This window comes from Pteropus vampyrus, unplaced genomic scaffold, assembly GCF_000151845.1.
Source record: "Pteropus vampyrus isolate Shadow unplaced genomic scaffold, Pvam_2.0 Scaffold5029, whole genome shotgun sequence".
NCBI lineage: Eukaryota > Metazoa > Chordata > Mammalia > Chiroptera > Pteropodidae > Pteropus > Pteropus vampyrus.
In genome coordinates this window covers 1-336 of record NW_011893810.1, presented here as the reverse complement: position 1 = coordinate 336, position 336 = coordinate 1, and positions in this window count along the sequence as shown.

The window sequence follows — 336 nt, the reverse complement described above, 5'->3', positions numbered from 1 at the left end:
CTGCACCCAGGCCACCTCCTCGGCCGCGTTCGGGGCCCTCGGTCCCTGCAGGCGCGGGAGGGGCGGCCGTGCCAGCGCGACCTTAGGCAGGTGACAACTTTAAAACTGCGAACAATAACTCCATGGAAAATGCAGAGGAAAACATACTTAAAGACTCTGGAACTCACCACCCAAAACGAACGAGGCACCACGTGCTTCGGCTTTTCTCCCCAAGAGACAAGCGCGCTGCGAGGTCTCCTCGGCCAAGGCCCCTTCCCCCGCCCTGAGCGCAGCCCTGCTGCTGGCCTTCCTGGGGGGGGGTGGGGGGGGTGGGAGGCCGGGCACCGCCCTCTTCCC